The sequence below is a fragment of the Pan paniscus genome, chromosome 1, assembly GCF_029289425.2.
Source record: "Pan paniscus chromosome 1, NHGRI_mPanPan1-v2.0_pri, whole genome shotgun sequence".
Classification (NCBI taxonomy): domain Eukaryota; kingdom Metazoa; phylum Chordata; class Mammalia; order Primates; family Hominidae; genus Pan; species Pan paniscus.
Window position 1 is genome coordinate 86,552,994 of NC_073249.2, and position 13,601 is coordinate 86,566,594.

At 36.9% G+C, this 13,601-nt stretch overlaps 1 protein-coding gene and 1 long non-coding RNA gene across 2 annotated transcripts in view; one reads left to right on the plus strand and one right to left on the minus strand.

Moving 5' to 3' along the window:
* The window catches only part of RGS5 (regulator of G protein signaling 5), a 181,607-nt gene that overhangs the window by 98,561 nt on the left and 69,445 nt on the right, over positions 1-13,601 (plus strand). The gene's annotated exons all lie outside the window — the stretch shown is intronic.
* Positions 9,784-13,601, minus strand: part of LOC130541499 (uncharacterized) — a 53,861-nt gene continuing 50,043 nt past the window's right edge. The window contains exon 4 of the long non-coding RNA XR_008955553.2: positions 9,784-12,095. This is a non-coding gene — a long non-coding RNA (uncharacterized LOC130541499). The remainder of the gene's footprint in view (positions 12,096-13,601) is intronic.

Genomic DNA, 13,601 nt, shown 5'->3' on the forward strand with positions numbered 1-13,601 from the left:
AATAAATAAAAATAAAAAAATAAATAGAAAAGCAGCTCACTAAAATTTTGCTTTACATAACAGGAAAAACTACAGTTCTGTTGGTCGGAAACCTGACTTCGGTCATCTCAACAAAGAACCCCTGTCTTTAACCTAGTTTCCACACCTAAGCCAGTTCACAGTCCAAGTCCTTTGAGTGCTGAGAGGTCAGGTCTCCTTGAGAATCTTCTCTGTTGCTCTGTCACAAGTATACACTGTAAAGATTCTTCTAAGCTTTCCATAAAGGGACCTGTCGCTATTTAATAAGATATCTATACATAGAGAAAAGGAGAACCCAGATCCTTTTAGGAATTACTAAATACTGACTGTTGAAAATCCAATCACCACTTTGGTCCACCAGTCACAGTGGTGGCTTATGGAGGTCAGGTGATATGATGGTCCCCAACTTTTTGGCACTAGGGACCGGTTTCATGGAAAACAATTTTTCCATGTAAATGGGGTGGGGGGTTGGTGGTTTGGGGATGAAACTGTTCCTCCTCAGATCATCAGGCATTAGATTATCATAAGGAGTGTGCAACCTAGATTCCTCGCATGCACAGTTCACAATAGAGTTCATGCTCCTATGAGAATCTAATGCTGCTGTTGATCCAACAGGAGGCGGAATTTAGGCAATAATACTCACTCACCTGCCACTCACCTGCTGGTCTGTGGCCCGGTTCCTGACAGGTCACGAACTGGTACTGATCAGGCGGTCTGGGGGTTGGGGACCCCTGAGGTAATATATTGAATTTTGGCCAAGTAAGTCCGTCATTATTTCTCTGGTTCCTGAATAAAAAATTGAAAAAAGCTGTATTGGCAACTGGCAGATACTGACATTGGATATCTGACCAATTGAGTAAAGATCATTATTATAGGAAGGGCCAAGTGAAAACCTATGGAATCTCTATTTTCTACTATGTTAGTAAATCATAAAAATACTGGATTTCTGGGAGAACTGTAGAGGTTAGCCTCATCATAAAAGTCTTAAAAGATGTAGAGATGTTGACAGCTCTTTTATTCTAATTTAAGTCACATGGTTGGCCTATGCAAAATGATCTTAGAGAATGACTGTAGATTATAAACTTCATCAGGAAGCAACTCCAACTGCAGCTGCTGTTCTAGATATAGTAACTTTACTAAAATAAATCAGCACAACTCCCCGATAAGTGGCATGCAGCTATTGAGCTGGCAAATATTTTTTTCTTTATACTAATTTGCAACAAACATCAGAAGCAAATTCTTTTTGTCTGGTATGACTAAAGCTTCATAATCTTGCCTTAAGACTACATCAATTTGACTGCCTTCTGCCATAATACACTCTATGGAGATTTTATTGATTGATTGATTGATTGATTGATTGATTGATTTTTGAGATGTAGTCTTGCTCTGTTGCCCAGGCTGGTGTGATCTTGGCTCACTGCAGCCTCTGCCTACTGGTTCAAGCAATTCTTCTACCTTGGCCTCCCAAGTAGCTAGGACTACAGGTACACACCACCAAGCCCAGCTAATTTTTATATTGTAGTAGAGATGGAGTTTCACCACGTTGGCCAAGCTGGTCGCGAACTCCTGATATCAAGTGATCTGCTCACCTTGGCCTCTCAAACTGTTGGGATTACAGGCATGAGCCACCGCGCCCGGTCTCTACAGAGATCTTAATTGTCTTCTTGTTCCATACAACATTACACTGAGGAAAGAAGTTGGCTGATAGCCATAAAAGGAATCATTTTGCATACATATGTACAAATGGTGGGAAGGGCTGACCAGAGTGTCTCCTGATATAATTCACCAAAAAGAACCTATTAGCGTCCTACTATTGCTATAACAAATTACCACAAACTTAGTGCCTGAAACAACACAGATTTATTCTCAGAAGTCTAAAGTGAATGTCACAACAGGGCTGTGTTCCTTTCAGAGGCATTGAGAAGAGTGATTACTGGACTTTTTCAGCTTCTAAAGGCTCCTTGCTTTCCGTGACCCCTTCCTTGCACCACTCCAAACTTTTACTTCCATCATCAGATCTCCTTCTCCTAATTCTGATCCTCCTGCCTTCCTCTTGTAAGGACCTTGTGATGACATTGGGCCCACTGAGATAATCCAGGTTAATTTCCCCATCTCAAGATTCTTATTCTTAACTTAATCACCTTTGCAAAATCCCTTTTACCATAAAAGGTGACATGTTTACAGGTTCTTTGAACTAGGACATGGACATCTTTGAGGGAGGGGGGCATTATTCAGACTACCACAAGAGCACAGCATCAATTCTGTGGCTTGTTATAGAATTGGTCCTGTGGAAATATCGGATGGACTAAGTTTGAAAGTCACTGTAAAGAATCAAAGAGCTAGACTTTTTGAAACTGTCAAAGATGTAAAAGAGAGGAAAAGAGGAGCTATTGCAGATTGAAGGAGATTCATAAAATATGGTGACTAAGTGCAACACACACGTGATTCTGAAATAGAAAGTTTGCATACTTAGTAAAATTTGAATGGAGTCTGTGGATTGGATGAGTGTTATATCGATATTGAGAGAAAAACATATGATTATTTTAATGGATGCAGAAAAATTTAAAAAGGAAAAGAACTCCTACAACTCAATAAGAAAAAGGTACACAACCCAGTAGAAAAACATAGAGAATAATTGAACAATTTACAAAAGAATATTTAAATGGTCAATATGTACATATAAAGGAGCTCAACTTCACTTGTTTCAGAGAAATGCAAATTAAAACTCTGATATAATACCACTAAACAAGCAAAAGAATAGCTAAAATTATAAACAGTATCTAGTGTTGATTAGAATGTAGAACAAGTGAAAGTTTTATAGATTGCTGATGGGAATGTAAATTGGTTCAGGCATTCTGAAAAACTGGCGGTATCTACTAGAAACCAAATATATACTCCATGTCCCAGCAATACCAATCCTAGGTATATGTAGCCAACAGAAATGAGTCCATATGTTCACCAAAAGACACATTCATAGAAGCAGTATTCATGATAGCCAAAAATTAGAAAAACTCAATGCTTATCAACAATGTAATGAAAAATAAATTGTGGTATAGTTACAAAATTACAGTAATGATTTTCAAGCTTTTTGGCCTCAGGACGTCTTTACTTTTTAAAAAATTATTGCAGAATCCAAGGAACTTTTGTTTTTATATTTTATATTTTGTTATATCTATAGCATGTATTATATTGGAAATTAAAACTGAGAAAATTTTGAAAACAGGAATGCATGAACATCATCTACATATCATGTAGCCTCTGGACAACTCCACTGTACACTCATGAGAGAATTAGAATTAAGAGACATATTATATATTACCATTTTATAAAAATGGTTTAGATCTTGTGAACACACTGGAAAAGGTTGCAGGAACCTCAGGAGTCCCCAGATCACATTTTTTATAATCTCTGCTTATACAACAATGAAAGTGAAAGAACTACAAGATGCAAAAGTATGGATTAGTTTCCCAAGCTTCATGAAGAGGCCTGACACAAAAGAGTACATCCTATATGATACCATTTATATGAAAATAACCAGGACCAGCAAAACTAAACTATGCTTTTTTACAGTCAACATACTACGGGAATAGGACAAAGAGGGAGAACAGGCATGGCTTCTGGGGTGCTCTTAGTGCTGTTTCTTAATCTGGGTGCTGGTTGTACGAGTGTGTTAAATTTGTGAAAATCCGTAGAGCTCTCCACTTGTAATACTTTTTTGTACGCATATTACACCTCGATAAAGAGTAACACAAATAAATAAAATATAATAAAAATGTAGTGAGATGCTGATCTATTTACTTTACTGAGAGCCGTAAATTCTATCCAGGTAAGAGTCATTGAGTTTGAGAATTCCAGTCTCCCAGCAACAAGCTTTGACTCCAGCCCATCCCTCTGGCCCTCACGCAATTATAGACAATAGTTTGGGTGTAGAAGCACTACCATAATCTGCTTCTTGATCCCCAGCTGTTTCCCAGTTATATCTTCAAAATACATACATTTCTTCCTTTTGTCAGGTAGAGAACACTTCTTAGGAAATGCTGGAGAATATCCTGAGGCAATCTGTTTGTCTTTTACCATAATCCCATTCCTTAATCTCCTATTTTCTCATAGTTTCTCTCACTAATTTTACCTTGGGTAAAGTTTCCTAACCTTTTTTATGCCACAGACACCTGGGGAACGTAGGTGAAGCCTGTAGACTCTTTCTCAGAATATTTTTATATAAATTTTTTTTTACTATTTTCTATATTTTTTATTTTTATTTTTACGTATTTTATTTTGCATAAAATAAAATGCGTAATGCACAGAAAAAAATAAATTGAAATATAGTTGTGAAACTATTAAAAACACATGATGTAATATAGGTGTCTGTAATTCATGTAAATTAATATTTAAGATATACAAAATTAATATCTAGCAGTGGATCTACTAAAATTTAAAAATTAGTTTTGAATGTAAATGATATTTTAAGATATTTGTAACAACTATAATGTGATACAAAAATATCTGTGAATTCTATTGGTGACAAATTACAAATATCCATCTGTGGGTTTGTTGGTTCTATATTTATAATTATAGGAAATGCTAAATTTCAGTTAGAGGTTAATGAAAAGAAAGATATCATTTTTCCCTCATTCAAGTTCACATATGCTTTCAATTTTATCAACCGTCTCTCAAATCACCTGAGACACATGGAGCCCTGATGAAGAACTCATGGGTCATACTCAGCTTTTCAAACCTGCATAGCTCCAAATTACCAGACGCTTAGTTCACTTGGGCTGCAGGATATGTGGACAGGATATGTGGCAAAGCCATATTACACTTTTTTTTTTTTTTCAGACAGGTCACTTTTAGCCCAAGCTTGTCTCTATTCCAGGCATGATAAATGGTCAACACAAATCCACATTATAAATAGTGGGTTCCTCATGGCTCCATGTCCTACCTCTTGCGTCCAATCAGTTCTGCAATTTAAAATCTGTTACTCACAGTACCGTAATCTGCGTACCAATTTTCTCTCTGTTAGTTCACATTCCAAATAATATAAATCCCAATTCAAACAGTGTTAACCAATAAGAAGATTTAATAAACCACATATCAGAAGTTTCGCACAATGGTAGAATTCAGGTTCAGGATACTTTTAGTCAGTAGCTAAACAATGTCATCAAGGTTCCAAATTCTGTGCTCTTCTCTCAGCATTGTTTCCCAAAACAAATTCTAAGGAACACTAGCCCAGGAAAGAAGTGTCTGACAAAACAAAGAAACAAAACCTCAGTGAAAAATGTGCTCAGGAAACATTTCACAGGATATTCTCATCTTACAGATGCACAGTGCTCATTGGCATATCAATGTATGTACAAATATTAGTCTCAAATAATGGTTTTCTTTAATGTTATAATTTATAGGAAAGAATGTGCATAGTTATTTTGTGGAAGGATGCCAATAGTGCTCTATTTTCGGGCCCAAATTTCTTCTCTTTGATGGGAGGAAAAGTGCCAATGCTGATGTCTTTCAGGGACCATTCTTCAACAATCAGTGTTCCTTCATGCAAAAAACCCAGAGTAAAGGCCAGATTGTTTTGGTTCTATTTCAAAGGGAAGGTGAACTGAACAGCTGAGTCTTTTTATTTTTTTAACTGTTATTTTAGATTCAAGGATACATGTGCAGGTTTGTGATACAGGTAAACTTGTGTCATGGAGGTTTGTTGTACAAATAATTTCACCACCCAGCTACTAAACCTAGTACTCAATAGTTATTTTTTTTATTCTCTCTCTTCTTCCACCCTCCTCCTTCAAGTAGGCCCCTGTGTCTGTTGTTCCCCTCTTTGTGTTCATGCATTCTCATCATTTATCCTCCACTCATATGTGAGACCACGCGGTATTTGGTTTTCTGTTTCTGCATTAGTTAGCTAAGGACCACACTTTGAGCTGACATTAAAAACCCAGTGAAGTTTATGAAGCCAACTGTAATGTGAGTACTTGGGGATTGTGAAGTTTAGTTGGCGAGGTCGCTGTGAATCAAAATTTATTTCAAATTGGGTTTCATTTAGAATGACTTTAAAGTAACTTTATCCACCCTTTCTCAGGGCCATCACAAGCTGAGAACCCTGAAGCCCATAGCATGCTCACAATGGTTCTACAAAGTTATCTGCAAAATACTTGACACTTATTTGAGTCTTACATGATAATATCTTCAGTGAATCCAGTATTAGAGTAACTGTTCTTATACTCAGCACAGTTTTTGTGATTGCAAATGACGACCTACGAAAAATCTCCTAAAAGTAGTTTGCTGACAGGTTATAAATCTCCACCGTGCTATCTATAGCTGAAGTCAATCTGCCTAGTTATTATACACCATAGAGTTGATCTCTGATGAGACAAAATAAAAAGTGTTTATTTATGGATCTTATTGATTTATTTCCTCCACAAGACAGTGGGGGAAATCTGTGAAGGCTGGAGCCCATCTGGTTTGTGAGTCTTTGCACTGTCACTTTTCATATGGTTAAAATTTCCCAGGCCAAGAGGTTTCACTAGGCCCACTAGGCTGCAAGGGAATTGAAGCTCAAATGGTGCCTCATGTCCCCCTCTCTTGCCTTTGCAAGTCTTCAGGATAGCAAATCCTCCCTGGCCCCTGTGCACTTGGCAGCCTTCGATAAGGGGATGAGATGGGGTAAGAAGTGCTCTTCATGGGTTTCTTCCTGACTCCCACATTAGCACAGGTAAAGCTCTAAGAAATCCTGGTGAAAAAAACTGTTTAATTTTGTTTTAAACACTGTTTCTAAGCTTATTTGGCAAGAAACCCACTAACATCCTACAGAATCAGTGCTCCACTGAACATGCCTTTGGGAGGCCTTCATTACATGACTTCTGCCTGACTCTGGCAAACTTTTTCTCTAAAAAGGTTTAGGTGTCTGCATATAGGAATGTGTATAAAATTTTTATTTTATTTTATTTTTATTATTATTATTTAAATGAATAGAGGCGGTGTTTCACTATGTTTCCCAGGCTGTTCTCAAACTTCTGGCCTCTAGTGATCCTCCCACCTTGACCTTCCACGGTGCTGGGATTACGGGTGTGAGCCACTGTGCCTAGCCTAAAAACTTTTCAATGTAGTTTGGATATAACCCAAATGCCTAATAATTCCCTTAGGAAACTGGGGGAAAGAAGACTGGAGAAGAGATTTCAATTTATTTATAAGATTAATTTGTTTTCTAATGTTTGCTTTCATTCTGGTGTAGAAGAGTTAACAGCTCCCTCTCGCAGCTGCCATCTTGGGTAAAGGTACTATTCTTTGTGGTCCTCCTATTGTCTAACTACACTTTTGTAATTTGCTCCTTTATAAGTAAACTTTCTTCCAATTATCCTAATTTGAGTGTGCCATCTGTTTTCCCACTGACACACTAGTATTGCATGTTTACTATGAGACAGAAAGATTCTAGGTACTTTAGATAAGTTAAATCATTTAATCCCAAATGTAGCTACATCTATTAACTATATCTTATAGATGAAGTGACTGACATCAGAGAGTTTGGATAACTTGCCTAAGGTCACATAGCTAGTTAGCAACATGAGTTTGTAGTAAACCCAAGCAGCATGGCTCCAGAACACTTGCTTTCTACCATTATACTATGCAGCCTCTCAAATAAATGATTTTGACTATATATGATGAAATACATGCAGCATTTACAATGAATGACATAGATAAATATAAACCAACATGGGTAGATCTCAAGAATCTAAGGTTGAGGCAAAAAGAAAGCTTCAGAATCATTCCATTTTATGTATATTTTAAAATAAATACACATAACTAGCTTTAGATTGTTTATGGATATATATGTGTGTGTGTTTGTAGTAAATGATAAAAGGTTATTTGAAAGCAAACTAAATGCATCATAATGGTTTTCTTGATAATGGAAGAAAGTGTGTCTAGGGAAGAGAACAAAGGAGATTTCAACTTCACCTGTAATGATTTCTTTGTTTAAAACCACAAAGTAATGAAGAATCTTGGAAAAAACAAAATTTGGCAATTTTTGATTCTAGGTCATGAGTACATGAATGTTTGCTATATTACCCATTGCACTAAAGCAAACACTTTTTAAAGCTCAATTCCAAAAAGCAAATAGCAACAATAACACAAAAATTAAAGAAAAAGAAATGTGAATAGTAAATAGAAGGTGAAGGCATGGAGATTAGATATGGAAAAAATTCTTTAAAGAACTTTGGCCATAATGGGGAGGAGAGAGATAGAGGAGCTGTGGTTGGTGGTAGGGGTGAGATTAAGGCTAGGTTCTTGAAGAGAGACTGGAGCATGGTTGTGTGATCATGGAGAATGAGCCCGAAGGAAGGGAGAAACTGATGATGAAGGAGATAGAGGGAGATTATATAGAAAGGAGCAAGGCCCTGTATCTGTGAGCAAGGGTATATATATTTAGTAATAGAAATGTGAAGGTGTTCGTTTCTGAAGGATTCACCCTGAAGTGAAGTATGGATGTGGTGCAAGGCCTTGAGGAGAAGGTATGAGATAGTCATTTCAGCAAGTGGGAAACTGAACTTAGTAGAGCAACCTAGTAGAATTTCTGGGGAGAGCCAAGTACCCATTTGAAGTTACTGATCACAGATTTAACATGAAATCTGTCTCTCCTGTGTGAGAACCTATGTGATTCTCTTCAAGAACATTTAGTTTCTTGGTGAAATTAGACTTAGGTTTTGCTATAAGAATACATTGGAGAAATCAGGAGTCAAGGGAGTGTTTGCAACAGTAATCATACTTTAGTCCCATGGAGCCCAACCATGGGACTAAAGTAGGGAAATAAATAGAAGAGGGATTTGAAGACTGGTGAGAAAGTAGAGTTCAATCGATTAATTATCTGATGAGGTCAAAAGATTATTTTAATGGGGTTACTTGATCAGTTAATCTCAAAGAATAGGAGATGGTGTCAGAAAACGGAAGGTTTGGATTTGAGATCTTGCAGGTGGAGAAGTTTCTGGTAATGATGAAATTCTGGGTGAATCATTGGTGGAGTGATGCAAAGATAATTAGAAATGAGTGTTTTTAAATCCATGGTGGAAATGTCAACTGAAGGGAGATTCAGGGGGGCTTTCCCCTGAATACAGATGACACAGTGAGTGGAAGATTGTGATCCTGCAGTTGAAGTTCTTGGAGCGTAGGAGGAAAAACCAGGAGGGAGAAGTTAGTTTTGTTTTATTTAGCTTCAAACATGGATTAAATAAACAAAGAGTTTTGTTTTCCTTGCATATCCACAAGCCTGGATGTAGGCTCTCCAGGCTGTAAACAGTAGCCACATAATGCCAATAGCCTCCTTTTATCCTTCCTCTAAACCATCTTTAGCTTGTGGCTTTTGCCTCCATGCTTGCTGCCTCATGGTTATGAAGATCCATCATCAAGTTAGCATTACACTCAGCAAGAATGGAGAGGAGGGGGACAAAATGAGAGAGCCAGCTGACTCTTCCCCCATTTCAAGTGACTTCTTGCGAATTCTGTCCAGTATTTTATGTTTACACCGCATTAACTAAAACCATGTGACGTGGCTAATCTTAGCTTCAAGGGAAACTTAAGTTTTAATTTTTCCTTTAAACCTGGGCATATTTTTGCTCCATTCAAAATCAGTTTTCTTTTTTTTTGGAAAAAAGCAAGTAATGCGATGCAACTAATAGCATCTGCCATGTGTTATATCCAGGACATGAGTTTTAATGGATAAATTAATTTTGTGAAACCGAGGAGGCTTGTTAATCTGAAAATAACTATGTACAGCAAAAGGGAAGACTAAATTACCTTTTGATCCTGCGATCCACAGGATACAAGTAAAGAAAATTAAAATTATGTTTATTTTTTCTTGTGTGAGCTACAGTTCAATTTCATTGAAGTCCAGGAAGTGGTAGAAGTGAAAAGAGAAGAAGAAAAAGATAGGGAGAGTAAGCTAATTCATAAAGACACAGATATAGGAGGGCCAGTGATATGGATATAAGAGAAAAAGGAATTGGAACAAAATAGTGTGAGATTAATAGTTGATGAATAGTGAGGCTTTACCTCTGCAGGTGCCTGAGGTAAAAAGAGACATAATATAGGATGGTGTTGATCCCTAATAGTATATTGGAGGAGAGTGTATATCATTTTGTGGCTGTGGTCTAGATACTTAGGTTAGTGGTGTATTGGCTCCCAGGACAGCTATCCCCTTGACTTACATGCAGAACAGTGAGGGAGCTATAAGGAAGCCTGCTCCTCAGGCTTCACTGGAGCTAAGATGCTGTGTGTCAGTGGCAGGCATGCCCAGCACAGTTATGGAGGTTGTGTTCTGCACAATAGCACACAGCCAAAAGAGGTTGGTTATCTGATGAGCCAGTGCCTGTGCCTTGGTGCTTTGAGAATCAAGCCATGTACTTAGGTGTTTTGTCCACCTTGAAGAGCCTTTCTTTTCTAGTTCTCATTAAGACAATATTTCCAGGCAATGCTATGATATTTGTGGGTATTCCTATTTATTTAATTAACTTACGTATTTTTTTCAGTAACAGAGATTTACTTATACAGGTTCTCCAGCCTACATGTTTTGGGGGACCCAAAGACAAATAAAACATGTTCCCTATTTATCCTCAAGAAGCTTAGTGTATACCAAGGAAATAAGACACAATAGCTGTAATCACCCAGACTCAAAGAGCCCCAGCATGTTAGAAATGGAAGGGAACTTAGAGGCCATCTATTCAAATCACTCATTCAGACATGGGAACCAAAACTAAATAAAAACATTTGTGAAGAAGGAGAGTAGGAATTGCAAGACTAATCCTCAATCCAAAAGATGTTTCTTATTTTGTGGAAAAGGAATTAAGTCGAAGACATTTTGGCTCAGAAAGATCAAAAAGGACTTTGTTTTTAAAATGTCCTTCAGTACTACATTGGATAATATTTGTAGTGAGAACATGGACTTACAGAATGTTCTTCCAACAGAAATTATTTGTCGGGGGAGGATGCTGTTCTCCAGGGAAAGGGACAGCTTTTTTTAATGGCCACTACTGACCTTGAGGATAAATACAGCATTAGAGTAATTATACCAGAAAAGCAGCTCTCATAAAACTATGTTGACTGTTGTTTTTAGAGACAGAGTAGGACTCCTTGTTTATAAATATTATCCAGAGGCAAAAAGCATGGAGCCTGAACCCAGCTCCATCCTACTTCTCATATATTGCATGTGGTGAGAAATTCCTGGAATTTCCATTAGAATCATCTTATTCTATAGTTGAGTGGAGTTTAGATACAGTGAGGCCATCCCCCAGAGAAAATTCTATCAAAACATTTAATAATGTAACAGAATATAGTTTTCCAGTCATGATTCTTTCATGAACCAAGCAAAAAGAGCTAGTGAGAATCTTTCTAAACTTCTATGCCTTCACCACCTCCTCAACTAAGAAGGACTTACCAAAAAAGCCCCCAGACTCCTCACATTTTGTTCCCTTAATACGTTTTCTTAGAATCATCATTTTATTCATTTTCTTTTCACTTTGTCTCACAATGGACCTACACATTTCCAAACCTCAGCCTTCCCACTCCATTCACTCTGCTCACATTTCATTCTCCTATTAAAAATAATTAACCTTATGGCTCCTTAAGTTAACGTACCATTTCTCTCCTTCCAATCACCCTTAACCTCCTGAAAAAAGAAATCTTTGCTCATTGCTTTAACTACCTCAACTCCCATTCACTAGCAAATTTCTTACAAATGGAGTTCTGCACCCACAACTTCTCTGACATCATGATCGTCAAGGTATTTTTTCAGTCAATTAACTTAGATAAACCTGAATCAAACCTTACCCATTTCACTCCTCTTTACTCTTGGCTTAATTCCGGATTCCTAAATGCTCTTAGCTTGAGTCTTCCATATGCATAATCCAGATTTAAACTATTCATTCCCCCACTCCATTCTCCAGATTCCAACCAAGACACCAACATATGACCAGGTTCAAAAGCCAGTGTATACAGTAGAGCCAGGCATAGCCAACGTAGAGACCTGACTTTCATGCAGTTTGCCTTGGGAGAAAACTCTTACAGGAGGTAATTCCACAGAAGATGAAATCCTAGACAGAAATTAAAAGCCATGAGTAAATTCAGTGTCATGGAAAAAAATTTTTTAAAAAAAGGTAATTTCAATAGCAAATCTTTGTTGAGTGCTCATTGTGTGTAAGGCACTGTTATAAACACTTTTAGGCATTGTCTCCTTTAATTTCACTTTATAGAAAATACAGAGGTGCTCAAATTTTAAGTAATTTGCCCAGTGTCACAGTTAGAAAGTGATAGAACTATAGTTTGAATTGAGATACTTTCTCTCTTTCTTCAGTCTGTACTCTTAACCCCTATATTCTACTGCCTCCTAAAAAGTCACTGGAATCCTTTAAAAGTGTTTAAAAAAATTTCAGGGCAATTAAGCCAGGCCATTATATCCATAAAACTAGAACAAGAACAGTTATTGAAAAGAATCAAATAGAAATCTTAGAAGTAAAATGTATAGTCATTAAAATGTTTAATTCAGAAATAATTGATAATTCTTTAATAAGAATAAAGACATACAGCCTGGCATGGTGGGTGGCTTGTGCCTGTAAGCCCAGCATTTTGGGAGGACAAGGCAAGCAGATTGCTTGAGCCCAGGAGCTCGAGACCAGCATGGGCAACATGGAGAAACCCTGTCTGTACCCCAAAAAATACGAAAAAAAAAGAAAATTAGTTGGGCGTGGTGGTGCATATCTGTAGTCCTAGGAACTTGGGAAGTTGAGGTGAGAGGATGACTTGAGCCTAACAAGCAGAGGTTACAGTGAGCTGAGATTGCACCACTACACTCCAGCCTGGCTGATAGAGCCAGACCCTGTCCCAGAAAAAAAAAAAGAATAAAGACATACAGAAAAAGAAAATTACAGTTGTAATCTTAAAACCAATATCATACTTATTAAGGAAACTCTAGAAAATGTCCACTAATATCAGGAATAATGCAAAAATATGCCCTTCTCAATATTGTACTATAGATATTAGGTAACATAAAGAAAATCACTTAGAGGCATAAAATTTGGTAAAGAAAAAGAAAACTATCTCTTTTTTGCAGAAGCTATGACAGCAAGCCTCAAATACCCTAGAAAATTGACAATAAAACTAACTTGAACAATAATATAATTCAGTGAGGTATCAAAATATACACTTAATAAGAAATTAATTAGAGGACATAATGGTAGAGAAAATCCCATTTATAATAGAAGCAAAGAAGATTAAATACTTAGGGATAAACTTAGCAAAAAACGTATAAAACCAACAAAAGGAAAATCATAAAACACTCTTGGCAGATACACAAGTAGACTCAAACAAATGGTAAGATATTCCTGTCTTGGGATAGGATGACTTCATGCTATAAAGATGTCAGTTCTCCCTAAATTCATTTATAAATTTAACACAATCCTAATAAAAATTTCAACAAGCTTTTGTAGGGAATAAAAGACTTGATACTAAGGTTCAACTTGAAAAGAATGGACATACATGAATATCTAGACATTAAACACTACCAATCTCGCATAATTAAAACAGTATTCTACTGGTAATCG